This window comes from Oncorhynchus keta, chromosome 7 (assembly GCF_023373465.1).
Source record: "Oncorhynchus keta strain PuntledgeMale-10-30-2019 chromosome 7, Oket_V2, whole genome shotgun sequence".
In the NCBI taxonomy this organism is placed as follows: domain Eukaryota; kingdom Metazoa; phylum Chordata; class Actinopteri; order Salmoniformes; family Salmonidae; genus Oncorhynchus; species Oncorhynchus keta.
The window spans coordinates 8,272,988-8,289,534 of NC_068427.1; the positions used below are offsets into that span (position 1 = coordinate 8,272,988).

Here is a 16,547-nt window from a genome sequence, read left to right on the forward strand (position 1 = left end):
CACAAAAACATCCTGTGGCGTACTGCATTATCATCGAATAGCCCCCTCGATATGCAACTTTTCAGGGAAGTCAGAAACCAATATACAGAGTCAGTTAGGAAGCAAAGGCTAGCTTTTTCAAACAGAAATTTGCATCCTGTAGCACAAATTCCAAAATGTTTGGGGACACTGTAAAGTCCATGGAGAATAAGAGCACCTCCTCCCAGTTGCCCACTGCACTGAGGCTAGGAAACAGCGTCACCACCGATAAATCTATGATAATCGAGAATTTCAATAAGCATTTTTCTACGGCTGGCCTTGCTTTCCACCTGGCTACCCCCAACCCAGCCAACAGCTCTGCACCCCCCTCAGCAACTTGCCCAAACTTTCAACTCTGTCAATCACTGCATTCTTATCGGCAGACTCAATAGCCTTGGTTTCTCAAATGGTTCCTGGTTAACCAACTACTTCTCAGATAGTGTTCAGTGTGTCAAATCCGAGGGCCTGTTTCCGGACCTCTGGCAGTCTCTATGGGGGTGCCACATGGTTAAATTCTCGGGCCGACTCTTTTCTCTGTATATATCAGTGATGTCGCTTTTGCTGCTGGTGATTCTCTGATCCACCTCTATGCAGACGACACCATTCTGTCTACATCTGGCCCGTCATTGGACACTCTGTTAACAAACCTCCAAACAAGTTTCAATGCCGTACAACGTTCCTTCCGTGGCCTCCAACTGGTCTTAAATGCTTGTAAAACTAAGTACATGCTCTTCAACCGATTTGGTGCCCGCCCGACAAGCATTACTACTCTGGACGGTTCTGACTTAGAATATGTGGACAACAACAAATACCTAGGTGTCTGGTTAGACTGTAAACTCTCCTTCCAGACTCACATTAAGCATCTCCGATCCAAAATTAAATCTAGAATCGGCTTCCTATTTCACAACAAAGCCTCATTCACTCATGCTGCCAAACATACCCTGGTAAAACTATCCTAACTATCCTTGACTTAGGCGATGTCATTTATAAAATAGCCTCCAACATTGGATGTAGTCTATGTTCTCATTGGCTGTCCCTCGCTACATATGCATCGCCAAACCCAGTGGCTCCAGGTCATCTATATGTTTTTGCTAGGTAAAGCCCCACCTTACCTCAGCTCACTGGTCACCATAGCAACACACACCCATAGCATGCGCTCCAGCAGGTATATTTCACTGGTCTACCCCAAAGCCAAAACCTCTTTGGCCGCCTTTCCTTACAGTTCTCTGCTGCCAATGACTGGAACGAATGACAAAAATCACTGAAGCTGGAGACTAGATAAAATAAATACTGTTTTGAAGAAGGTGGTGGGGATAGGATCGACAAGGCAGTTAGAAGGCTGAAGTTGTGATATCACTTTCCTGAGCTTGTCTGTGTCAACCAGGGAGAATAACTCCATAGTGCCTTTGCGTGGTAGGCCAGGGCACATATCATCAAACTTCTCATCAGGTCTTGCTTGACTGATACCCAGCCTAATGTTTGTTATCTTGTCTCTGAAATATGCCGCAAACTCATTCCATTTAGATGTGGAGGAAAGTTTGTGGGGGTAGGCCATCAATGGTTGAAAAGAGCACTCTCTAATTATTCTGGTTATTAGTGATCAAGTTATAAAAATGTGCCCATCTGGCATTTCTAATTGCCTTATATATGCCAAGTTGCTCTCTCAGAATATCATAATGGACATGCAACTTTGACTTTCTTCACTTCCGCTCTGCCGTTTTGCAATTTCTCTTTAATTTATTATTTTCTTCATTCGTCTCTGTTTGGAAGTGGCCCTTTTCAACTTTTCTGCAGATATGGCACACAATTGTTGCCCATAATTTGCTATTCAAGTGATCATCAAAATCATCACAAGAGGAAGGCAGAATAGGTGGTGGAGTATTGTTCATACACTCAGTAAGATAGTGTTACTTAATAATGCCTTCTGTATTACCCTGTGCTATGGGCAACATAGGTAGTAGGAAGAAAATCCACAGTGGTGATCAGATAAAGCAACATCAACAATAGAGGATATGTCAATAGAAAGCCCCTTGGTAATAACCAGCTACAGAGTATTGGTGGACCCAGTAACATGTTGGATAAAGTCCATAGAGCTCAAAAGATTTGTACATTCAATGGCCTTGCAGTTAGTTTCTTCGTCAATATGAATATTAAAATCGCCCAACACAAGTATTTTATCATAGTTCTCAAGGACAATAGACAATAGTTCAGAGAAATCAGTAAAGAAAGTGGGGCAGTGCTTTTTGTGGCCTATAAAGGGTTATGGCCAGCACTGGTGGCTGACATTTAAACAGTTTAGTATGATGCTCAAAAGACCCAAAGTCGCCAAATGAAAAGTCCTTACAGCTGAGAGCATTAGTAAAAATATAGACTGTCCCCCCACCCCTTTTCCGTTTTCTGATGAAGCTGCAGTCCGGGGGAAGGCTTCAATAAGAGTGGCACTACAGTCTGAAGACAGCCATGTTTCCGTGAGAAACATCCAATCATCTGTGCGCTCAGTAATGAGGCCATTCACAAGAAAGGTTTTACTAGTGATTGCTCTAACATTTAAAAGTGCCATATTCAATGAGAAAAGTCCCATTGAATAACAACCGACTTATTAACTTTACAACCACATTTTCTGACAGTCTCCAATCTATCATAATGGTAGGAGATGACAGTTTGTATAATCTCACTAGAAGGCAGAGGTAAAGTAAAGTAAATTAGGTAACTCACAGTGACCATAGTTCCATTTCTATTGGAGTTGATATGGTGTCCAAGTCCTCTGTTGCTTATTCTGACAGGGAGCACTACCAGACCCTGTCTGACAGTCTCTAAAACAGTTTGATGTTGCTGGGTCTGGATCAGTACCAGACCCTGTCTGACAGTCTCTAAAACAGTTTGATGTTGCTGGGTCTGGAGCAGTACCAGACCCTGTCTGTCAGTCTCTAAAACAGGTTGATGTTGCTGGGTCTGGAGCACTACCAGACCCTGTCTGTCAGTCTCTAAAACAGGTTGATGTTGCTGGGACTGGAGCACTACCAGACCCTGTCTGTCAGTCTCTAAAACAGTTTGATGTTGCTGGGTCTGGATCAGTACCAGACCCTGTCTGTCAGTCTCTAAAACAGGTTGATGTTGCTGGGTCTGGAGCACTACCAGACCCTGTATGTCAGTCTCTAAAACAGGTTGATGTTGCTGGGACTGGAGCACTACCAGACCCTGTCTGTCAGACTCTAAAACAGGTTGATGTTGCTGGGTCTGGAGCACTACCAGACCCTGTCTGTCAGTCTCTAAAACAGGTTGATGTTGCTGGGTCTGGAGCACTACCAGACCCTGTCTGTCAGACTCTAAAACAGGTTGATGTTGCTGGGTCTGGACTACACCCTGTCTGTCAGTCTCAAAACAGACCCTGTCTGTCAGTCTCTAAAACAGGTTGATGTTGCTGGGTCTGGAGCACTACCAGACCCTGTCGGTCAGTCTCTAAAACAGGTTGATGTTGCTGGGTATGGAGCACTACCAGACACTGTCTGTCAGTCTCTAAAACAGTTTGATGTTGCTGGGACTGGATCAGTACCAGACCCTGTCTGTCAGTCTCTAAAACAGGTTGATGTTGCTGGGTCTGGAGCACTACCAGACCCTGTCTGTCACACTCTGAAACAGGTTGATGTTGCTGGGTCTGGATCAGTACCAGACCCTGTCTGTCAGTCTCTAAAACAGTTTGATGTTGCTGGGTCTGGATCAGTACCAGACCCTGTCTGGTTGACTCTAAAACAGGTTGATGTTGCTGGGTCTGGAGCACTACCAGACCCTGTCTGTCAGTCTCTAAAACAGTTTGATGTTGCTGGGTATGGATCACTACCAGACCCTGTCTGTCAGTCTCTAAAACAGGTTGATGTTGCTGGGTCTGGAGCACTACCAGACCCTGTCTGTCAGTCTCTAAAACAGGTTGATGTTGCTGGGTCTGGAGCACTACCAGACCCTGTCTGTCAGTCTCTAAAACAGGTTGATGTTGCTGGGTCTGGAGCACTACCAGACCCTGTCTGTCAGACTCTAAAACAGGTTGATGTTGCGGGGACTGGATCAGTACCAGACCCTGTCTGTCAGACTCTAAAACAGGTTGATGTTGCTGGGTCTGGAGCACTACCAGACCCTGTCTGTCAGTCTCTAAAACAGGTTGATGTTGCTGGGTCTGGAGCACTACCAGACCCTGTCTGTCAGTCTCTAAAACAGGTTGATGTTGCTGGGTCTGGATCAGTACCAGACCCTGTCTGTCAGTCTCTAAAACAGGTTGATGTTGCTGGGTCTGGAGCACTACCAGACCCTGTCTGTCAGTCTCTAAAACAGGTTGATGTTGCTGGGTCTGGAGCACTACCAGACCCTGTCTGTCAGTCTCTAAAACAGGTTGATGTTGCTGGGTCTGGAGCACTACCAGACCCTGTCTGTCAGACTCTAAAACAGGTTGATGTTGCGGGGACTGGATCAGTACCAGACCCTGTCTGTCAGACTCTAAAACAGGTTGATGTTGCTGGGTCTGGAGCACTACCAGACCCTGTCTGTCAGTCTCTAAAACAGGTTGATGTTGCTGGGTCTGGAGCACTACCAGACCCTGTCTGTCAGTCTCTAAAAACAGTTTGATGTTGCTGGGACTGGATCAGTACCAGACCCTGTCTGTCAGTCTCTAAAACAGTTTGATGTTGCTGGGACTGGATCAGTACCAGACCCTGTCTGACAGTCTCTAAAACAGGTTGATGTTGCTGGGTCTGGATCAGTACCAGACCCTGTCTGTCAGTCTCTAAAACAGGTTGATGTTGCTGGGTCTGGAGCACTACCAGACCCTGTCTGTCAGTCTCTAAAACAGTTTGATGTTGCTGGGTCTGGATCAGTACCAGACCCTGTCTGTCAGTCTCTAAAACAGGTTGATGTTGCTGGGTCTGGATCAGTACCAGACCCTGTCTGTCAGTCTCTAAAACAGGTTGATGTTGCTGGGTCTGGATCAGTACCAGACCCTGTCTGTCAGTCTCTAAAACAGGTTGATGTTGCTTAGACTGAACGCGTGTTGGTTGGTGGCGTTACACTGTTGGTATTAGTATCACATTTCAATCGATTTTATTTTATAAAGCCAGTTGTCACAAAGTGCTGAACAGATACCCAACCTTAAACCCGAAAGAGCAAGCAATGCAGAGACAGAAGCACAGGGGCTAGGAACAAGTTCCTAGAAGGCAGGAAGAAACCTTATTGCGGAACTAGGCTCTGATTGATGGCCAGTCCTCTTTTGGCTGTACCGATGAGGGAGGGGAAATGACGAGAGGGAGCCTCTTCTGATGATTGAGATGCAGCCCGGGTCAAAGCCAGGCCATATTAAAACTCCTCCACTTCCGTTTGTTTATCACTCAACGTGAGGGAGGGAAAATGAATAGAAACATGGAGATGTGGCGCACTGGGCTGCGTGTTGGACGCCCACATCACACCGCGTGAAAACCACAGCGCTCTTCTCATCCACATCCTGCCAGCTTGTCAACAGCACCTGGCGCCAAATACATACTTTAATAGTTAGTGGTTTCGCTCCGCCGAAGCCAAATGTGTCGACTGTGTGTGTGGGTTATTAGTCAAATCCAAAAGTGCAACACTTGCCCATCTGGAACTCCAGGCTCAAGCGTATGCTCAAAGTATTTGTACGCTTTCTGTTGGTAGAGTGTACTGGAGTGAGTGGAGAGGGATGGGTTGAGTAGGTTGGCTGGGACAGATATGTGTAACAAGAGAAAGAGGGATGGGTGAGTAGGTTGGTTGGGACAGATATGTGTAACAATAGGAAGAGGGATGGGTGAGTAGGTTGGTTGGGACAGATATGTGTAACAATAGGAAGAGGGATGGGTGAGTAGGTTGGCTGTGACAGATATGTGTAACAAGAGAAAGAGGGATGGGTGAGTAGGTTGGTTGGGACAGATATGTGTAACAAGAGAAAGAGGGATGGGTGAGTAGGTTGGTTGGGACAGATATGTGTAACAATAGGAAGAGGGATGGGTGAGTAGGTTGGCTGGGACAGATATGTGTAACAAGAGAAAGAGGGATGGGTGAGTAGGTTGGTTGGGACAGATATGTGTAACAAGAGGAAGAGGGATGGGTGAGTAGGTTGGCTGGGACAGATATGTGTAACAAGAGGAAGAGGGATGGGTGAGTAGGTTGGTTGGGACAGATATGTGTAACAATAGGAAGAGGGATGGGTGAGTAGGTTGGTTGGTTGGGACAGATATGTGTAACAATAGGAAGAGGGATGGGTGAGTAGGTTGGCTGGGACAGATATGTGTAACAAGAGAAAGAGGGATGGGTGAGTAGGTTGGCTGGGACAGATATGTGTAACAAGAGGAAGAGGGATGGGTGAGTAGGTTGGTTGGGACAGATATGTGTAACAATAGGAAGAGGGATGGGTGAGTAGGTTGGCTGGGACAGATATGTGTAACAAGAGGAAGAGGAATGGGTGAGTAGGTTGGCTGGGACAGATATGTGTAACAAGAGAAAGAGGGATGGGTGAGTAGGTTGGCTGGGACAGATATGTGTAACAAGAGAAAGAGGGATGGGTGAGTAGGTTGGCTGGGACAGATATGTGTAACAAGAGAAAGAGGGATGGGTGAGTAGGTTGGTTGGGACAGATATGTGTAACAATAGGAAGAGGGATGGGTGAGTAGGTTGGTTGGGACAGATATGTGTAACAAGAGAAAGAGGGATGGGTGAGTAGGTTGGTTGGGACAGATATGTGTAACAAGAGGAAGAGGGATGGGTGAGTAGGTTGGCTGGGACAGATATGTGTAACAAGAGAAAGAGGGATGGGTGAGTAGGTTGGCTGGGACAGATATGTGTAACAAGAGAAAGAGGGATGGGTGAGTAGGTTGGCTGGGACAGATATGTGTAACAAGAGGAAGAGGGATGGGTGAGTAGGTTGGTTGGGACAGATATGTGTAACAAGAGAAAGAGGGATGGGTGAGTAAGTTGGTTGGGACAGATATGTGTAACAAGAGGAAGAGGGATGGGTGAGTAGGTTGGCTGGGACAGATATGTGTAACAAGAGAAAGAGGGATGGGTGAGTAGGTTGGCTGGGACAGATATGTGTAACAAGAGAAAGAGGGATGGGTGAGTAGGTTGGCTGGGACAGATATGTGTAACAAGAGGAAGAGGGATGGGTGAGTAGGTTGGTTGGGACAGATATGTGTCACAAGAGAAAGAGGGATGGGTGAGTAGGTTGGTTGGGACAGATATGTGTAACAAGAGGAAGAGGAATGGGTGAGTAGGTTGGTTGGGACAGATATGTGTAACAGGAGGAAGAGGGATGGGTGAGTAGGTTTGTTGGTTGGGACAGATATGTGTAACAAGAGGAAGAGGAATGGGTGAGTAGGTTGGTTGGGACAGATATGTGTAACAGGAGGAAGAGGGATGGGTGAGTAGGTTTGTTGGTTGGGACAGATATGTGTAACAGGAGGAAGAGGGATGGGTGAGTAGGTTGGCTGGGACAGATATGTGTAACAAGAGGAAGAGGGATGGGTGAGTACGTTGGTTGGGACAGATATGTGTAACAGGAGGAAAAGGGATGGGTGAGTAGGTTGGTTGGGACAGATATGTGTAACAGGAGGAAGAGGGATGGATGAGTAGGTTTGTTGGTTGGGACAGATATGTGTAACAGGAGGAAGAGGGATGGATTGAGTAGGTTGGCTGGGACAGATATGTGTAACAGGAGGAAAGGGGATGGGTGAGTAGGTTGGTCGGGACAGATATGTGTAACAGGAGGAAGAGGGATGGGTGAGTAGGTTGGTTGGGACAGATATGTGTAACAGGAGGAAAAGGGATGGGTGAGTAGGTTGGCTGGGACAGATATGTGTAACAGCAGGAAGAGGGATGGGTGAGTAGGTTGGTTGGGACAGATATGTGTAACAGGAGGAAAGGGGATGGGTGAGTAGGTTGGTCGGGACAGATGTGTGTAACAGCAGGAAGAGGGATGGGTTGAGTAGGTTGGCAGGGACAGATATGTGTAACAAGAGAAAGAGGGATGGGTGAGTAGGTTGGTTGGGACAGATATGTGTAACAGGAGGAAGAGGGATGGGTGAGTAGGTTGGTTGGTTGGGACAGATATGTGTAACAAGAGGAAGAGGGATGGGTGAGTAGGTTGGTTGGGACAGATATGTGTAACAAGAGGAAGAGGGATGGGTGAGTAGGTTGGTCGGGACAGATATGTGTAACAGGAGGAAGAGGGATGGGTGAGTAGGTTGGTTGGGACAGATATGTGTAACAAGAGAAAGAGGGATGGGTGAGTAGGTTGGTCGGGACAGATATGTGTAACAAGAGGAAGAGGGATGGGTGAGTAGGTTGGTCGGGACAGATATGTGTAACAGGAGGAAGAGGGATGGGTGAGTAGGTTGGTCGGGACAGATATGTGTAACAGGAGGAAGAGGGATGGGTGAGTAGGTTGGTCGGGACAGATATGTGTAACAGGAGGAAGAGGGATGGGTGAGTACGTTGGTTGGGACAGATATGTGTAACAGGAGGAAAAGGGATGGGTGAGTAGGTTGGTCGGGACAGATATGTGTAACAGGAGGAAGAGGGATGGGTGAGTAGGTTGGTTGGGACAGATATGTGTAACAGGAGGAAGAGGGATGGGTTGAGTAAGTTGGTTGGGACAGATATATGTAACAGGAGGAAGAGAGATGGGTGAGTAGGTTGGTTGGTTGGTTGGTTGGTTGGTTGGTTGGTTGGTTGGGACAGATGTGTGTAACAGCAGGAAGAGGGATGGGTTGAGTAGGTTGGTTGGGACAGATATATGTAACAGAAGGAAGAGGGATGGGTTGAGTAGGTTGGTTGGGACAGATATGTGTAACAGGAGGAAGAGGGATGGGTTGAGTAAGTTGGTTGGGACAGATATGTGTAACAGGAGGAAGTGGGATGGGTGAGTAGGTTGGTTGGGACAGATATGTGTAACAGGAGGAAGAGGGATGGGTTGAGTAGGTTGGTCGGGACAGATATGTGTAACAGGAGGAAGAGGGATGGGTTGAGTAGGTTGGTTGGGACAGATGTGTGTAACAGCAGGAAGAGGGATGGGTTGAGTAGGTTGGTTGGGACAGATATGTGTAACAGGAGGAAGAGGGATGGGTTGAGTAAGTTGGTTGGGACAGATATATGTAACAGGAGGAAGAGAGATGGGTGAGTAGGTTGGTTGGGACAGATATATGTAAAAGGAGGAAGAGGGATGGCTGAGTAGGTTGGTCGGGACAGATATGTGTAACAGGAGGAAGAGGGATGGGTGAGTAGGTTGGTTGGGACAGATATATGTAAAAGGAGGAAGAGGGATGGCTGAGTAGGTTGGTCGGGACAGATATGTGTAACAGGAGGAAGAGGGATGGGTGAGCAGGTTGGTTGGGACAGATACTGTATGTGTGAATACTAATAGAGTGTGAGTAACACGCTCGCCGTTTCTTCAACTGGGAGGTGAGAGGGATGCAATGGAGGTGGTACCCCACACCTGATGGTGTGTGTGTGTGTGTAGCTTGTTTAATTACTATGCATTAGGTGTGTGTGTGTGTGTGTGTGTGTGTGTGTGTGTGTGTGTGTGTGTGTGTGTGTGTGTGTGTGTGTGTGTGTGTGTGTGTGTGTGTGTGTGTGTGTGTGTGTGTGTGTGTGTGTGTGTGTGTGTTCCACAGTCCACTAATCTCAGCCCATTCTCCCTCAGCCAAAACAGCTTTCTCCCTCTCTACACAAATTAGCACCAGCCCACGCACTCACACATTGAGTGGGCTGTCAGACCAGGGTTGGCTACAGTACGCTCTCTCTTTCATTCTCTCTCTCTTTTAATAACCTTCTTTCTCTCTTTTTAAATCTCTCCCACTCGTGCTCTCTCGAACCAACCTTTCTCTTTCTCTTTCTCTCCCTCTATCTCATAGGGAAAGGTCCTGTTGGGCCAATCTTTTGTTGAGTGAGGGCATAGGTGAAGGGGAGGAGGAGTGGAGAGGGAGTGAAGGAGTGGTGAGCAGAGAGATAAGAGGAGGGGAGACTAGAGAGCAGGATAGGAGGCGACAGAGGAGAGGAGACGAGATGGGGGATACTGTAAGTGACAGACCCTGTTTTGCTCATCTCAGTCATTTCACTGAGCAGCCTTTATTTAGCATACTGAATTATAGATGAATGTTTAAGTGCTGGAGAGAGAGAGAGAAGATGGAGAGGGGGAGAGAGAGAGAGAGAGAAGATGGAGAGGGGAGAGAGAAGATGGAGAGGGGGAGAGAGAAGATGGAGAGGGGGAGAGAGAAGATGGAGAGGGAGAGGGAGAGAGAGAGAGAGGAGAGGAGAGAGGAGAGAGAGAGAGAGAGAGAGAGAGAGAGAGAGAGAGAGAGAGAGAGAGAGAGAGAGAGAGAGAGAGAGAGAGAGAGAGAGAGAGAGAAGATGGAGAGGGGGAGAGAGAGAGAGAGAGAAGATGGAGAGGGGAGAGAGAAGATGGAGAGGGGGAGAGAGAGAGAGAGAGAGAGAGAGAGAGAGAAGATGGAGAGGGGGAGAGAGAAGATGGAGAGAGAGAGAGAGAGAGAGAGAGAGAGAGAAGATGGAGAGGGGGAGAGAGAAGATTGAGAGGGGGAGAGAGAGAGATATGGGGGAAGATGAGGAAGAGAGATGCAGAGGATTGGAGAGAGTTAATGGAAGGGTGAGGGAAAGAGAGAGAGGGAAAGAGAGAGAGGGAAAGAGAGAGAGGGAAAGAGAGCGAAAAAGACCGGAAGAGAGGGAAAGGAAGAGCGGCACACTATGCAAATTAACCCTGATTCATTAGCATTTCAAAACTTGAGCATGAAAATCAGGAGAGTGCTGTGTGTGAGCCGGATCAAATTCATTCGCGCTCTCCCTCACCTTCCCTCTCTCGCTATCTCCCTCTCACAGTCCCTCTGCTCTCGCTCTTTCTGTCTTTCTCTCCCTCTCACAGTCCTACACTGTCTTTCTCTCTCTAACTCCCTCTTGGTCATTCATTTTCTATTCACATCTTTTATTTTATTCTCTCTCTGTTTCTCCCTCTCTCTCACATTCCCTCTCAGTCTTTCCATTTTCAGCGAGCATACCGGTCCTCTTCATACCACATGCACATGCACAGACACACTGCCACATCATTAATGCATGCTGCAAGCTGATCAACTGGCACTGAGGCTCTGGGCCCATCCCAAATGGCTCCCTATTCCCTTTGTAGTGCACTACTTTTGACCCATAGGGCTCTGGTCATAAGAAGTGCACTATATAGGGAATATGCCACCATTTAGGTTACGTCCTATGTCTTATAGGCAGGAAAAGATGCCCATGAGCTTCCTGTTTACCATTTGTTTTATTCTCAAAGCTGCTTCCTGGGTTAGGTTTTGGGCCAGAGTAGAGGCAGATAAATATGCCCCCTAGACACTGACCTAAGGTAAGTTTTTCAAAACACACACACACACACACATTGGAAGGCAGGACCCTCCCCCCGGTCAGTCTGTCCTGTCTGGCACCTATACATGCGGGGGCGGGGTAGGGGGGTGCAGTGGGAACTAGTTGAGCCATCTGCTTGCAGTATGTCAGCAGTATGTCATCTCTATACCCCCATACAGAAAGCCGACTGTATCCTCCACTAGCTGTATAATGTCGTATTGCACTGGGTAGGGGCGGTCATTTTAGTCATCTCAGCCGATGGCCACATGCATTTTTTTCTACATCATCTCTTGATGTTTGTTGCCATCTTTCTCTTGCACTGAGTCACTCACTCCCTCATTCACACGCTCACTCACTCATTCACGAACTCACTCCCTCCCTCATTTGCTCGCTCAATAACTCACTCACACCGCAAGCTCACTCTCTATAGGTCAGGTCTGTACAGTGTGATGTGTAGGTCATGTAAAGCACTCAACCATCCCAGTCACAAGTTGGAAAATAGATCAGCCATCCCTCATTGCTCGGTGGACATGTGGAAGTCTTAGTTCCTCTATTGTAAATACAGTGGTCAGATTGTTCGATTCAGGGGCCGATTTTAACAGCCATGTCATGCCGGTCATTATGTCTAAGGGATTTTGATCCATCCAGTCCAATCATGTGATGGTCTCATGTGACAAATTCAATTGAGTGGACATGATTTGGAAAGGCACACACCTGTCTATATAAGGTCCCACAGTTGACTGTGCCTGACAGAGCAATAGCCAAGCTATGAGGTTGAAGGAATTGTCTGTAGAGCTCCGAGACAGAATTGTGTCATGGCACAGATCTGGGGAAGGGTTCCAAAACATTTCTGCAGCGTTGAAAGTCCCAAAGAACACAGTGGTCTCCATCATTCTTAAATGGAAGAAGTTTGGAACCACCAGGACTCTTCCTAGAGCTGGCTGCGTGGCAAAACTGAGCAATCAGGGGTGAAGAGCCTTGGTCAGGGAGGTGACCAAGAAACCAATGGTCACTTTGACAGAGCTCCAGAGTTCTTCTGTGGAGGTGGGAGAACCTTCCAGAAGGACAACCATCTCTGCAGCCTTCCACCAATCAGGCCTTTATGGTAGAGTGGCCAGAAGGATGCCACTCCTCAGGAAAAGGCACATAACAGCCCGCTTGGAGTTTGCCAAAAGGAACCTAAATACTCTTGGATGATGAGAAACAAGATTCTTTATTCTGATGAAATCAAGATTGAACAGTTTGGCCTGAACGCCAAGCATCACATATTGAGGAAACCTGGCACCATCCCTACGGTGAAGCATGGTGGTGGCAGCATTATGCTGTGGGAATGTTTTTCGGCGACAGGGACTGGGAGAGTATTCAGGATGGAGGGAAAGGTGAATGGAGCAAAATACAGAGAGATCCTTGATGAAATCCTTCTCCAGAGTGGTCAGGACCTCAGATTGGGGCGAAGGTTCACCTTCCAACAAGACAACAACCCTAAGCACACAGCCAAGACAATGCAGGAGTGGCTTCGGGACAAATCTCTGAATGTCCTTGAGTGGCCCAGCCAGAGCCCAGACTTGAACCTGATCGAACATCTCTAGAGAGACCTGAAAATAGCTGTGCAGCGACGCTCCCCATCCAACCTGACAGAGCTTGAGAGGATCTGCAGAGAAGAATTGGAGTAAATCCCCAAATACAGGTGTGCCAAGCTTGTTGCGTTATACACAAGAAGACTTGAGGCTGTAATTGCTGACAAAGGAGCTTCAACAACGTACAGAGTAAATGGTCTGAATAGTTATGTAAATATATTATTTCAGTTATGTATTTTTAACATTTGCAAAAATGTCTAAAAACCTGGGTTTTTTTTGTCATTATGGGGTATTGTGTGTAGATTGGTGAGGGGAAAAATAACAATTTAATCAATTTGGGAATAAGGCTGTGACGTAACAAAATGTGGAAAAAGTCAAGGGGTCTGAATACTTTCCGAATGCACTGTATTACCGAAGGAACAAGACAAATATAGAATGTCTGTGCTGTATACAATTTAGATCCAAACTTGACATTTGGTGACAGCAGTGGGATCCATGTTTAATGCAGTGCCTCTATAGCACAGTGTAGTTGAGTGAAACAGACAGGGGCATTGTGTAATGACTGCCTGTGGATTTGGCCTGGAGAGAGGGAGGGGAGGGGGAAAAGAGTGAGCAGGAGAGGAGGACAGGAAGAGGGGGAGAGTAGTCCAGAGGACAGGCATCACGGGTCACCTTGACCCCTCCGTGGGGGCCGTCTGCTACAGCAGAGCTACCGCTGGGGTAGCAGAGACCATTCTGCTCACTAGACCGCAGTGCCGGGGGTGTGTGCGTTGTGTGTGTCTGTGTGTGTGCGTGCAAGCGTTTGCTTGTGTAATAAACTCATGCTTCCTTGTGTATATGTCTATTTTGGTATGCACCATCTATGTGCATATCTTATAAAACAAACAGATAACAAAAGTAATAGATTTCCAAACGAACAGAGTAACCGACCTTTAGCTAATTTGAGCAGAGTGATTAAACCACTAAGGGACCAGAGAGTCCACAGAGTGATTTGTGGCAGTTCATTTTCACAATGAAAGGCCACCCGCCTGCTGTACATGTGTTTGCAGATGGGCACCCCCCCTCTACTCGAGCCCTGGTGCCAGCCTCACAGATGGCCTTGACGGCTCCTGCTCTGTCCCCCCGCGTTGGCATCGGTGCCCGGTCATGCTGCCAGGGCAAGCGGGCGGTAGCAAGGGAGCCAGCTGCCTCAGTTCTGGAGAACCGCAACACACACACGCACGCCGCGGAAGTGGCGGTGCGCGCGCTCACACACATACATTGACTGACACATCAACCATTGCTCAAGGACTTGTCTTCTTGACCTCTTGATGAACTGGTGGTTCTTGAGTACCTTTACCTTTGAAAATAGCAGACTACTACATGAAGTGCATGGTAATGGAAGCGTCTCTCTCTTCCTCTCACTTCTTTCAAAAACTTTATCCCTTACATATGCACCATGCTAAGTAAAGTTGATCACACTATCGATGAAATCACCCTACCAATAAAACTGATCGAACAATTGATTGATTTGCGGGCCCTCGTGTCAAGAGTCTCGCAGCTTCCCAGTCCACTGAGTCTGGTCCCTGAGAGAGAGAATAGGAACAATCTCGTCAGGCCCACGCCCTGCCCATTAAGACGCATGTTGTTAGGCGCTGGAGCCTGCTAGCTTAGCACTTAGTGCTGTAGAACGACTGGCCCAGAGTAATGCTGTAATACTACACCCACTGGCCTTGTGGCTGATCAATAGAACGTATGCCGCCCATACTACCCAATGGCCAGGGCCGCCCTCACGCTCTCTCGTTGCTTACTCAACACTTGTTCCAGTTGTATGAGACAGGTTTCATCCCTTCTTCAATTATCCCTCGGAGGATACACGCACACACTACACACACATTATGTCCTGTTGTAAAAAAGGACCTAAGTCAAGATACATTCATCAACGTTAAGCTTTAGATCAGTGATTCCCATCTCCATTCCATGAGTACCCACAACAGCACACATTTAAGTTGTATCCCTGGACAAAAACACCTGATTAATTTAATTGAGTGCTTGATGATGAGGTGACAAGTTGAATCAGGTGTGCTTGTCCTAGGCCACAATAGAAAAGTTTACTGTTGGGGGGGGGGTACTCATGACTGGAGTTAGGAAACACTGCTTCAGATGGACCCGGGGCAGGGTACAGCATGGACAACACATTTGTCACATGCCCAACGATATCAAATAGTATAAAAACACAATCAATAAGAGAGGAAGCTATGTACAGGGTCAGTGCCAGCACCAGATGTGCAATGTGCATGGATACTGGAGTATTTGAGGTAGATATGTACATGTAGGCAGGGATTAGGAGAAAGTGATTGGTAGCAGGATAAATAATAAACTGTATAGCAGCAGCATAAGTGGAGTGTGTTAGTGTAGGCGTGATAGCCACTTTATTAAAGAAAAATGTACTATACTATGACTGATATGTGGTTGTCACACATGACTGTGAATGCACTTAACGCTTTGGATAAGAGCGCTGCTAAATGTCAAATATATTAGATATTATTCAAATTATATAGATATATAGTACCAGTGATAGGTAGATATGTACCAGTCAAATGTGATAGGATTATAGACCAGTCAAATGTGATTGGCAGATATATAGTACCAGTCAAATGGATAAATAATAAACAAATGTGATAGGCAGTAGTACCAGTCAAATGTGATAGGCAGATATATAGTACCAGTCAAATGTGATAGGCAGATATATAGTACCAGTCAAATGTGATAGGCAAAAATGTACCAGTCAAATGTGATACTATGACTGTCAAATGTGATAGTCAGATATATAGTACCAGTCAAATGTGAATGCAGATATATAGTACCAGTCAAATGTGATAGGCAGATATATAGTACCAGTCAAATGTGATAGGCAGATATATAGTACCAGTCAAATGTGATAGGCAGATATATAGTACCAGTCAAATGTGATAGGCAGATATATAGTACCAGTCAAATGTGATAGGCAGATATATAGTACCAGTCAAATGTGATAGGCAGATATATAGTACCAGTCAAATGTGATAGGCAGATATATAGTACCAGTCAAATGTGATAGGCAGATATATAGTACCAGTCAAATGTGATAGGCAGATATATAGTACCAGTCAAAAGTTTGGACCTACCTACTCATTCCAGGGTTTTTCTTTATTTTTGTCATTTTCTACATTGTCAAATAATAGTGAAGATATCAAAACTATGAAATAACACATTATGCAGTCACCAAAAAAGTGTTATCCAAATCAAAATATATTTCATATTTGAGATTCCTTTCTTTTCTTTTCTTTTCATTCTATTTTTTATACCTTCACTATTATTCTACAATGTAGAATAATGAGTAGGTGTGTCCAAACTTTTGACTGGTACTGTACATGTAAACAGGGCTGAAAAGAGACTGGTAGTAGGAATATATAAATACTTATGGTAATATACTAATGGTAACCTATACATGTAAACAGGAGTATTACTGACCAGTAGCAGGATAAATAGATGGATACTAATGGTAATGATAATCAGTATTCAATGAACAGCACCATAGTG

General features: G+C 46.2%; 1 protein-coding gene and 1 long non-coding RNA gene across 33 annotated transcripts in view; both read left to right on the top strand.

Annotated features, from left to right (window-relative positions):
• LOC118385920 (histone deacetylase 4) overlaps nucleotides 1-16,547 on the top strand; it is a 281,140-nt gene that overhangs the window by 115,013 nt on the left and 149,580 nt on the right. The window lies entirely within an intron of this gene.
• On the top strand, nucleotides 4,776-6,932 carry LOC127931055 (uncharacterized). The gene is made up of 3 exons (XR_008139667.1): nucleotides 4,776-5,926; nucleotides 5,977-6,126; nucleotides 6,481-6,932. It is a non-coding gene; the product is annotated as an uncharacterized LOC127931055 (long non-coding RNA).